Source organism: Euprymna scolopes, chromosome 22 (genome assembly GCF_053919585.1).
Source record: "Euprymna scolopes isolate OS-2025 chromosome 22, ASM5391958v1, whole genome shotgun sequence".
Lineage (NCBI taxonomy): Eukaryota > Metazoa > Mollusca > Cephalopoda > Sepiida > Sepiolidae > Euprymna > Euprymna scolopes.
Window position 1 is genome coordinate 82193972 of NC_136503.1, and position 12120 is coordinate 82206091.

Genomic DNA, 12120 nt, shown 5'->3' on the forward strand with positions numbered 1-12120 from the left:
CATTCTGTAGAATTTAAGATGAAAACGTTCTAGCACACGGATATATATATATATATATATATATATATATATATATATATATATAAAAGTGACCTTGTTGGTGTGTGTACGAAAAGTCTCTACCGACCTTTTCTCTGAATATTTGATCTACAGAGTTGAAATTTTATATACAGGGTATTTGAACATGTAGCATACTTTCAATTTGGTTTTTAGCTGGTAAAGTGACTGCTAAGGGGTCAAAATTGAAAAAAAAAAAAAAAAAAAAAAAAAGGAAAATAACCGTTGACCTTGGCCTTACGTAAGTCGACTATACCCAGTTATTTTTTTCTGCACATGCTCTAATTAAGTTATTTTAAACAACGTATTTGTTTTTTTGTTTTTTGCAAATTTTGTATACTTATGGATTTCCGTCATATGCTAACGGATAAGGCTGGAGAGTTATGTTTTGGTTTCAATTCTAGCTGGTGCCACACAAGTATTTTATTTATTTATTTATTTATCTACTTTTGAAATCACTATTCTATATTAGGTACAATAAAATAATCGATAGACAATTGGCTTTATAATAAATACGAAATCTGCATGAATTAAAATATAATATTTAAGCACATTTTACGACCGGGCAACGCCGGACGGCCTGCTAATATATATATATATATATATATATATATATATATATATATATATATATATATATATATATATATATATGTGTGTGTGTATGTGTATAGTTTTCTCATCTGGACCAAAGTCAACCAACCCTAGCATTCTACAAAGTGTTTCCTCTTTGCTATTTCCTGTCCCTCCTCCCACTTTCACTTAAATTTTGAAAGCTATTCATGATTTGCCAAATTAACATTTTATTTGTGTGTATGTGTATCCTTCTTTCTCTCTGCCTTTCCCTGCCTGGCACTTCCATTGCCCAACTTCTTTGCTGACTTGGATGCCAGACTCTCTGCCTTCTGGAGAGAAAAGCCTGACAACCTCAGCCAGAAAAAGAAACTTGGGTAAGAGTAAAGGTGGTGGTGGTTAAGGTGAGGGGGAGGGATGAAAGTAAGGGGAGGGGGTTGAACATCAACAGGATGCCAACCTTAAAAACAACATGGTGCCAGCCTCTGAAATGGTTGCTCTAATCATAATAAATTTTATTTAATGAAAAAGGATAGGAAATAGAAACCAGCAGCTGTTCTCCCCCTCCCCCTCCACCTACACACCTTATTTTCTTCTTTCCAGTTTTCCATCTCTTGCTTCGTACCCCCCCCCCAACACCATCTTAGCAAGGTAGCTTTCACCCATTCCAGACCTGATTCTTTCTCTTCGTCCTATAAGGTGAGATAAGTTGCGGACAATAATCTCTCTAGAAAAAAAAAAAAAAAAAGAGAGAGAGAAAACAGCTTTTTTTACTCATCTTCGTGAATTTATTTTTACGCCATCCATTACACTTTCTCCTCTTAGTATTTTGGATTTCACGCACACACAGAACTTGAATGCCTACTAGACACTGCCCTCAAGTGTCTAAGATCTCTCTGTACAGGGGTTTGTCAGAACAATCTGGCATGAGGATACTTTTTTCACTGAAGTAAACCTTGACTAAATATTCAAAATCTAACAGTATTCACCGCCCAAATAAGATCTCCTCACTACGGCTAACCCACATTAGCTTTTACGAGGAAGTGTGCACCTTCTCCAAGTGATGTTACCTCAAATAATAGCATGAAGCTGGATACTCCACCAGAGTAGATAAATTCTTGATCTGGAATCCAGTAAGACGAAGAGACCAAAATGAGAGATATATTACAACATATAAAAATGGTTACTTGGTGAGAGGAAAATTATGTTCTCAGTTTCTTTAACTAAATCATTGTTTGAGAGATAACAAACTTAAATGGAACATTCGAATATCTATATATCTCATATAGAGTTCAAGTGTTAGCCCCAGATTGTGGACTCCTTGATTTCTGAGAACTTCCACTGAAGTAAAAACAAAATATATATATATATATATATATATATATATATATATATATATATATATATATATATTGGCCGAGTGGTTTGTTCCTTGCTGGTGGAGTCAGAGATGGCTTCCTGGTCAGGTTCGAATCTCCCAACCTACGGTAATTGTGATCTCCTGTACTGATGATTCCCAAAAGGATGAAACGCTAGTAATAATTATGTCAGCTCCTTTAAGAACTCTGTTCTTATTGTTGAGCACTTTACACTGAAATAAGTCGATCACTTTAGCCCACATGCGCGGATCGTGATGTTAAAGTCACAAGCTCACTCTCGGCCTTTTGAATGACATATACGATTTAAGTAAATGATAATTTCAACTATATTGTAACTGTGGTTAACGTTGGTCAAGTGGTTTGTGCCTTGCTGGTGAATTGGAAATGGTTTAGTGGCCGGGTTGCAAATCTCCCGACCGGTGGTAATTGTGACTCCCTGCACTGATGATCCCTGTCGGTATTAAAACATAATTATAGTAATTATATATATATATATAGTTACTAGTTACCCAGGCATAAAAAAAAAAATATGCTTAAATACGATATTTTAATCCATTCATTTCAGATTTATCATAATAGAGCCAATTCTCTGTTGGTTATTATATTGTACCTAATATGTAGTAGTGATTTCAAAAGTTAAAAAAAAATATGACCTGGGTGCCATCAGCTAGAATCAAAACCAAAACATTCAGCTCTCAAGCGGTATTTACTACCATATGACTTAAAGTCACACGCATACCCAACCTTAAAAAAAATAAACAAAGTTAAACATATAAATGTATATTTGCACATGCGTAGAAGATACATGTTAAAAATCGACTTATGCCGATGAAGTTTCAATTTTTCAATTTCGACCATTTAACAGGTATTTTTAAAAAAATTTCCAGCTAAAACCAAATCAAATTTGTTTCACTGGTTTGAATACCCTATATATCAAGTTTCAAGTTTGTAGACTAAGAATTGACTGAGTAGTTTTGTAGAGACCATCGTTCACACACAGTGTCACTTTGATATATAGATATAAATATATGCTAGATTTTTTAGACTGTTAAAAACTGGGAAAAGTTACAGGATATTGACTTTGAATAAGTGCTTTATGTCAAATGGATGGTTGAATATGGTTAAATTTGTTATAATTTTTGCATTAAATATTAATCCCTGTTAATTCATCGAACAGATACCATAATACTTAGTTCACTGCACTTTATTATAACAAAGTTTCATACATAATTTCAGCCAGATCGCCTCAGTAGTTTCAAAAGAAAAAAAAACGTCTAATGAACAGAAGAGAAATAGGTGCTAGTGCACTTTTTTTTAATCGTATTTCCAAGTTTAATTAAAGTTTTATGATGTGTTTTTTTTATTCAATTGTAAGGTTAAAGTATAGAATAGGTACAAAACACCCTCCCCATGTTAAGAATGGCTTTTTAAATAATAACGTTATTATTTCAGCATGAATCAATAAGTGCACTAGTACCGAGAAATATAATACAGAAAAATTTAACAATTGCAGATATGCCGCCTTTCCGTCTCAAGAGACAATAGATACCCCTTGTTAGGGTCTCTCTCCTGAACTGGCATTATTTGAGTCCAGTGACAAGATGTCCAGGACAACTAGAAACAATATTTGATGAGTAGAAAAAGACTGGTGTTGCTTTGGATTTTTCCGTCTCGAAGGCTCGTTGCATGAGCAAGGCTTGAGAGCCTGGTCTACTTTGCTAGTTAATCCATAGCATGTTTTTTTTGGGTTTTTTTACTAGGTGGAGAGGGTATTGTCTTGGTGATGGTTCATGATAGATAGTGCAACAGATCCAGTTATCTATTTCTTTCGAATAAAATGATGAAATTTCAATTGAAAATTGCTGCACCAACTTTGTAAGGTTATTAACCAAATCATGCCGACAGTGTTTCTGTTGATTTCCACTTCGCATAACTCCAATCACAGAAATATGGTCGTTTATCAAAACTTCATTTTTTATTTTTTAGTCACTAATCTAAAACAACAAGCAAGGGACTTAACACAAAGAACAGAAATCTCTTTATCTTAATAAACAAGGCCAATAGCCATTAGTCACGTGCTCTCGTGTAATGAATGAATGCGTGAATGTAGGATTGACATGAAATTCTTAAAGATTAACTAAAATGACCGAAAAATGGGCTGAAATGACTTAAATAAATACAAAGTAAATGACTTAGAATGAATTTAATGAACTTAAGGATGAATTGAATGACCTTAAGAATGACTTGAATGCTTAAAAAATAACTGGGATCCTTCAAAAACAACTTGAATGATCTGGAGAATGGCTTGAATGGGTTTGAGACTGACTGGTTGTAAAGTGGGTGATCATTTTACATTAAATTAATACAGAAAAGTGATCCCTCACTTTATATCACAATAAGTACAGCATGTAGTAAAACAGATACTACATTTTGATCTTAGCCAAAAGGCCAAGAAAAGGGTATTTATTTGCTCCCCCACCGAGCAAATTAGTCAAAAGGCCGATTTTTAATGTGAGGAGTGAAGGAGAAATGGAGACCAACTCCCCGGGGAGTAGGGGAGCTGGATAGTGACAATTGGTATGAAGGGTTGCCCCTATATTGACCAAGGTCTTATATGTGGGGTTGCCCCCACATATAGTCTTTGCTTGCAGTATCTGCCGGAACAGATACTACACTTTGATCTTCATATTTAATTTATTCCGTTTAAAGAAAAAATTACAATTAAAAAAATTTCAATATAAAATTTAAAAAAGTAAAATCTCCAAAAGACAAAACAAATTTAGGCACAATGCCCTATAAGGTCTGGGGAGGGGAGTGTTGCAGGGTCTTTGTAACTAAAGTAAAAATTGGAGTCTTTGGCGACTTACTCTTGACTGGCAACATTTACCACAATACCTCATTCACTCTGTGGACTCTAAACTAACTAATGAAAACCCCAGCGTTTTTGCAGAAAGGATATATATATATATACAATTTCTGTATGTGTGTGTGCATTTTTTTTTTTTTTAAATAAAATGTGTGTGTGTGTGTGAAAAAAGTTCAATTCATTGGAAAAATAAAAGTTCTTAATTTGGTAACAAATACTTTGTGTTGGGGAGTGGGGCAAACAACCTAGAAAAAATGATCAAATAAAAATGCGTTGTTAGTAAGGTTCCTCCCTGAGCTAATCTAAGTAGTTAGATCGCCTACTGTTTTCCGGGGCACCAAAAACAAGCGGGGAGATCCCTAGTGGGGATTGGGGTGGATTCTTATCGAGTATTGGGGGAAAAAATAAATAAAGCATCAAAAAACAGAAAAGGGTGGAGGGTAGAAGGCGACTTCCGAGTAAGAGTTGACCAGGGGTGACAAAACAAAAGAGGGAGGGTAATGGTAGGGTAGCCTCGGAAGGTTCTCTAGTGCCAAAACAAACAATCGGGGGACCGGATCTCATTTGTACCACCAGTCAAGAGTCTCTTTAATTTTCTATTGCTAACCTAGCGGGATGGGTTCTGTAGGACCCAGTACCGCATGTGCCATGCCTATGGTGGTAACACAAATTCAAACTTGGTGCCTCGTCGGATGCATAAGCTAGTGCCACACACCCACATCCTGTCAAAGACCACTCGAGGCAACCTCCTCCAATCGCATCTGATCTTTACTTTAAGCAGGTGTTTAAAGTAGACGATCAGATCCCGATCCGGAACAGATGTCCCTTCGCGGACTCGCTTGAGGCGTGTGATCCATATGACCATTCTCACTACTGCTAGGATCGCCAGAAAAACCATTCTTTTCTCTCTAGGCAGCAGCAGATCAATGTTCTCCACAAAGTATGACTTATCGAGTTCAAGCAGGTGCGTGGCATCGATGCAAGCCGTTACCTCGTTGACGTACCCTAGGAGGGTCTTAAGCCTGCTGCAGCGGAAAAAAGCATGACCGACCATTTCCTTCATGCCTTTGTCGTAGTGCAGGTAATAGACCCAGGTCTCTTCTTTGTGCAAGTGGAGTTTGTCAAAGAAGGGCAGTGCGTTCCAGACAAGTCGCCAGGTAAGGGAAAATTCCAAGTTGGTAAGAAAGTCCTGTCCCGGCGCCCAACTCCACTGGGAGCAGACCTCTTCTAACGACATCCCCATCCGCTTCACTAGCGGTTCCTTTTTGCTACACCCAACTAGCTCCCGATAAAGCCTGTTCCTAGACTGTTTGAGGACACTGGTCCCCGGCAACGCTCTAAGTGCGGACCAGCATTTGGCGTAGAATTTTTGTTCCCTCCTCAGTCTCCGCCGAGCTTCAACTGAGGAGTCAGATGAGAGATTGGAAAACGAGCTTCCAACCGCAGTGACCCATGGAACGTTTACGTACAGTGAACAGTTCAGGAAGGCCAACCTCTGCGTGCTTGTGACGCAGGAGATCGGGAAGTCCCAAACCTCCTTCACTCAGATTTCGAACACAGACCTCTCTGCAAAGATAATGCTTACCCTCGTTCCACAAGAGTGAGTCGAGGTGCTCCTGTAAGCTGATTCATTTTTCTGCAGGGAGGGGGAAGTACAGGCAGACGGTAAAGGATGAGCGGAAAGACGTATGTGGCACACGCCTCCGCCCGACCCTTCAAGGACAATTCCCTTCGAATCCAAGTCTTGACAGAGGATTTGACCTTCGTCTCCACTCCCGACCAGTTTTTCTCCAGCCGGAGACCCAGTCCGAACCACACACCGAGGATCCGGACACGGCTGTCGGTCCAACTGAATTTACTCTGGTCCAGGCACCCAACCGTAGACCCACCGACTTACTGCGATTGAAGACGGCCCCTGTAACTTCTTTGTATTGAGCGAGCGCCTCAGTGACCACTTGAATGTCCATGGGGCAAGATATGAACACGGTCACATCATCGGCGAATGCGGAAATCCTGGCTCGTGTGCCTCCAGGGAGAGCTATCCTGCGCAGGACTGGTGTAGTTGCCTCGTCCCTTAACTTGTGAAGGAGGGGTTCCAATGCCAGAACGTACAAGAGAGGCGACAGCGGACAACCCTGTCGCACCGACCGGGAGACAGCGAATTACTCCGACAGCTTTCCGTTGATCTGCACCGATACCGTCGGCCTGTAATATGTACAAAGATCCACTTGCGCAAGTCCAGATTAAAATCCAAGGAACCGATGATCGACCCTATCGAAAGCCTTGGACTGATCCAAACTGATCAGCGTGGCCTCGGCGTCGTCATCTGTCCCCTCTATGATCGTGCGTATCAGATGAAGATTGTCCTGAATCGATCTCCCCTTCACAGCATAGCTCTGGTCTCGTTTGATCAAGTCAGTGATGACAACCTGCGACCAATTCGTAAGAACCTTGGCCAAAATCTTTAACTCTGTGTTTAGCAGAGTCAAGGGCCTGAAAGTCTTCCTCCCCACCATACCGTTGACCTTTCCTCAGCAATGTGATCACTCCCTTGGTCACCTGCCCAGGGATAGAACCCTGAACAAACCAATGGTTGAAATATCCTTTGGAATAGGGACCATCATGGGTGACAGCCTCAAGTAGAATTCGTAGGGCAGACCATCAAGCCTCGGGGACTTGTTGCAGCCGACCTGCTTCAACGCAGTAATGATCTCACGTTCCGTGACAAGACCATCACAGCTAGCCGCTCGAGCCGCCATGAGGCAAGGCGAGTCGGCCAAATAGCTGCCAAACTCTTTGACTCTGAGTCTGGGTAGTTGGGTGAAGCGCTCCGATAGATGCTTCCGAAACCCCTCGCATCAACACGAGGGCGTGCCCTTCCGGGGCGTTTACTTTTCGAATGTACCCATCCGAGCCGCGCCTTAGAGCAGCCTTATGCTCCACAGCGTCTACATTAACAGCCTTGTTCAAGACTTTCATTAACCTAGCCCTAACTATCTGGCCCTCGTACCGCTCGCTAGCCAAGCTATTGAGGTCTTGTTTAGCTAGCGCTATCTCTAGGGGTCCCTCTCCTCCACCGCCCGAGTCTGCCTATTATCTATACACTTCTTGGCCTTAGCCTTATATAGCGCGAGGCGTTGGCTGTACTGGACCGAGAAGCATCTAATCTTAGCTTACTCTTACTCCCCGTAACCGCCCCCCCCCCACTAATGCCCGCTGGATTAACTCTGTAACCTTCAACCAGTAGTCCTCCAGCTCCAACAAGGTGCTGTTGAATTTCCAGTATCCGGCCAGTTTAGGCCTAGAGCTAAAGTTCAAACGGGTCATAACAAGTTTATGGTCAGAGTGTCCTAAAAAGTGGAATGTGGGGCAAGATATGAAGTTTACATCGCCTCTTCTGACTAACATCCGATCCAAGTAAGTACTTGAATGGGAAGGCACATTAGGATGCCACGTCCACATTTTCTGCCCCGGGTGGGTCTCCTGTATAGCGGCAATATCTACCTTGAGAGACACCAGATCTCTCAGCACGCGCGCGGCCTTGCTTCAACATCTGAGGCCCCTCACATTATAAGTAGCCAAGTCTAAAGCCATGGTCACCTACCTTATTCAGTGTCACATACGGGCCTGAAATCCTCGGGGGTGAGGACGTGGCAGGTCTGTCCAAGGCTTCCAGTGAGTAAGTCCAGTGAGGGTAATCCATCCTTGGCCACACCTCCCACGTCCAGGGGGAAAGTGAGTTTGAGTGCCCTGTAAAAGGAGGGGTGAGCATAAACAGGGATTCTACCCTTGCATTTGTGTATGATATTGTTCAGTGAGGGATGCTCCCTATCCACCAGCTGCTGGCTTGGGATAGCATCCTTTGCTGCATCTATCATAGCCCAGAGGGCTTTAGTCCTAGCATCCTTGTTGACCCTAATGAAAGTAGTCAACAAGGGAACGTTCTTGAATTTAGTTGGGTTGGCGACGTTGTCACCGCCGACATACACAAAGTTTCTCAGATTGTTGTACTGGGCCTTCTGCTGACCTTTGAGGTCAGGTATTGGTTGCAGAGGGTCCAGTTCGCAAATACTTTCCCCTGGTAGGAAAGGGAGTTTTTCGTCCGCTCCGTGCGGACTGGTGGCATAGGTTTTTCCTTGGCCGGGGGAGGAGGAGGAGGAGGAGTGGGGGTAGGAGTGACAGGAGTTGGGGGTGTAAGTTTTTGGGGGTTGGTGTCTACCCTATCCAAGGATGGGTTACGTGAAACTGTTCTGGGGGAGCTTGGGGAGGGAGGTTGTGGGGGGGGGTCTCCTTTAGTCTTCCTGCTCTTCCTCGTCTTTTTGGTGACTGTTGCTGTAGCCGTTTCCTCTGTGTCTGTGGTCGCATCTACTTCGTCCGACACAATCTCTTCCTCAGAATCTTGGAGCTTCCTTTTGTTTGAGGAAGAGGATGTCTACGTGTCCATCAGTGTGATGTCCGGTTAGGTTTTGGTAACTATTGGCTTGGGCAGGTTTTTGTTGGCTCTGCCTTTCTTAGTGACCGTCACCCAACCTGCTTTTGATACTGGACCAGTGTTTACTGCGGCTGAGGCTGTGACTTGTGTTGAGGCTTGGGCTTCTGCTGGAGTTTTGGTCGGTGCTTTGGTGGGGGCTTTTCCCAAGGCTCTGGCTGGTTGTTTTTTGGGACAGTCCTTTGCCATGTGTCCCATTTGCTGACAGTGCCATCAGTGCTGCCTTCTCCCCTGCACAATCAGTGTCATGGTTCAGTCCCCAAACTTGAGCATGGCTGGAAGGGTGTCGAATCCGACCTTGTTCAGGACCATTCGAACTTTGTAGTCCCCGGTCATCACATTGCGTTGGCCACGGGATGGGGCGACAGCTTCCACATCGCCGTACTGGCTTATTATGGCCCCGAGCTCCCATCTGGTCATGTAGCACGGGACATTTAAGACCGAGAATGAGGTGATTCTTTTATTTAAATATACCGGTGGAGCAGAATATTTCTGGTTCTGTGGTCGGTCTTGGCCAGTCTTTTTGCCTCTTCTTGACTGGGGAGCAGAATGTCCCACATAGCAAAACTTCTCCTCGATACATAGCTGACCGGTATCTTCAGTTCGATGAGGAGTCCACCATGATGTCTTTGTCGACACCTGTTAAGCTCCTGGTCTTAGGTTCGGAGGTGATCAGTGATGGGTTGGATGTTTATTCCATCTGTTACGGCCTTGTAAGTTGAATTGAAGAGCTCCCTGTACTCTTCAGGTGACATCTGCTCCTGGTTCTGTGGACCCCATGTTGCTGTTCCATCCTGTTTGGCGTTGGATGGACCGGGACAAGGAGTGGCCGCTGTTTCTTTCTTTTTCTGCTGTTGCGGCTGCTGCTGTTTAGTTGCCTTGTTTGGGGTTAGGCTTGGCCAGTCCTCCTGGGGTGTCGTGCACTGGTTGTGGCTCAATCTCTGGCCCCCTCCCTTGGTTTTGCCTGGAGATTGTGGAGTGGGTTTCTTCTCCGCAGGCATGGTCGTCAGAGGGTTGCCTTTTGGGACTTTGGATGGAGTTAGCGTGTTTAGGGAGGCTTTGAGCGGTGAAGGTGTCCTGTATTCCCCCCCAAGAATCTTGAGTGATGCTAGGGTGTCTCTGAACAGAGCTCTGGTTCTGCAGGCAACACCATCCTCGTCTTCCTCCATTTCTGGTGTCGGGGAGTTGTCCTCTTGGGGAGCTGGTGTTGGGTGACTGGAAAGGGGTTGGGAGACTGGTGGTGCCACAGGCTGTGGTCCATCAGTGTCGTCTTTGGTCTCCTCGTCTCCAGCCACTCTTTGCTCTTCTGCTGGAAGGTTGTCCTCTTGAGGAGCAGGAGTGGTCAGGTTTTCACCGGCCAAAGAGGATTGAGGTGGAACAGGTGTCGCTGAGTGTGTACCACCTGCCAGGGGCCTCGTTCCCTCGTCAGCCGTTTTTCCGGTGTCTTCCGTTTTGTCTTGGTCCTCTTGGCGAGCCTGAGCGGAAGTGTTTGCTCCGACCGACGAACTGGTGTTGCTGGGTGTGTACCACCGAGTTTGAGCCTCGTTCCCTCGTCAGCCGCTTCTTTGACTCCCCGGTCTGGGGAGTGGCCCTCGTGGGGAACAGGGTTGGTTGCCCTCCTGGTGTTGGCGCTGCTTGGGTCGCCGTGGGCTGCAGCCCTACCCTGGCCTTCTCCTCCTCTTCATCCCTCGTGGGAGGTGCTCCCTCTGATAGGGAGTACTCAAGTGGGGCGATGTGGCGCATCTGGGGTGGTATACGCCTTTTTCCCGGCATCGTGCAGAAAAAATTGCACCGGCCGCTGACGCGGACCAAAGTGTAGCAGGGGAGAAAAAAATGCAGGGAAAATAGTGGGTGAGATCAGAAAGGAGAAAGTGGATTGACCTCCCCTCACAGGGATGTCGGATTAGTCAGTCCATATCCCCCACAAGGGGGGAGAGCAGCGAAGGAAGATGCAGTGGGTCCTAATGGTTCAGAGTTCCGCATCGCAATTAAGAGAGAGAGGGGATAGACATCTCTGTTCAGAGAGGGGAGCAGAAACGAAACACCCGCCCTACCCACGTCACCCTGCCCACAAACAACCCCAAGGAAGCAAGAAAGTGAACCCGGTCTGCTCAATCCACTGGGAGAGCAGCGAAGGAAGACAAAGTTTTGGGCCTGGCAGGTCAGAGTGCTGCTCAGGCAATTAAGAGAGGAGGGAATAGACCATTTCAACCTCAGATGAGAGGAGAAAACAAAGTACCCAACAAACTAAAGCTAACCTGACCAGGTCGTGTCTACCAAAGAAAGTGTTCTCAGTCCCGAAAACAGCAAACTCCCAAAGAAGGGATCGGTTATCGGGTCCAGACTATCACACAATGGCGTTGGTTCTGGGGGAGCGAAAAGGGTTCAGACTCCCCAAAGAGGGGGTCGACCCCACTATAGCTAGACGTTCGTATTGTAAATTTTTATAGAGTAGAGCCATAGATTAAAGCTCAGTCGAGCAGATACCATGATAGTGATAGTAGAGAAAAACTGGCAACGTTTTTTTCCCTGAGAAAGCGTCGTGCAGGGAAGAAAAGATTACATCCCACCCCCACCCGATTTGGTTTCAAAATCGGTTTTATATTCTAGCAAGGCAGAAAAGGGTGCTGATACATAGTGTTGCTTTCCCATATGTCATTGACCGGAATAGATGCATAAAAGTTACATAATTTTTTGTTTAATTACTTCCGGTTCATTTTATGACAGGCTGTAAAAACTGTGCCAACTTTCTCTTA

The 12120-nt window shown here is 44.1% G+C and overlaps 1 protein-coding gene and 1 pseudogene across 4 annotated transcripts in view; one reads left to right on the forward strand and one right to left on the reverse strand.

Moving 5' to 3' along the window:
* LOC145243507 (sprouty-related, EVH1 domain-containing protein 2-like) overlaps positions 1-12120 on the forward strand; it is a 275916-nt gene that overhangs the window by 236487 nt on the left and 27309 nt on the right. The gene's annotated exons all lie outside the window — the stretch shown is intronic.
* LOC145244182 (U2 spliceosomal RNA) lies at positions 4345-4470 on the reverse strand (annotated as a pseudogene).